The following is a 303-nucleotide window of genomic DNA, read 5'->3' as shown; positions in this document are numbered from 1 at the left end:
TGTTTTCTTTTTCCTCTTAAGATAAGAGGAACTCTGCTTATCTTATCTTTGGAGGTCAGAGGAAAGGCAGGCTGCTTCTCAGCAGAGTTTGTTCTTCTTGACCTCAAAGGTCAAGGTGCTTATCAGCTAAGTTCCCTTTTCCAGGCTCCAAAGTCTGTAGGTCCCTGTTGGGGAGTGGGGGGAGCTGCTGCTATTTGGAACCCTAACACCTGTAAGATATAAAATTGAATGAGTTTTTACCCTTTAAAGAAGATCTCCATTTCAAGATATGCTGTTTCCTCCATTTTTAAATATTATTTTTTA

Source organism: Nannospalax galili, unplaced genomic scaffold (assembly GCF_000622305.1).
Source record: "Nannospalax galili isolate Female #2095 unplaced genomic scaffold, S.galili_v1.0 scaffold243, whole genome shotgun sequence".
Lineage (NCBI taxonomy): Eukaryota > Metazoa > Chordata > Mammalia > Rodentia > Spalacidae > Nannospalax > Nannospalax galili.
This window is presented reverse-complemented; position numbering follows the sequence as displayed.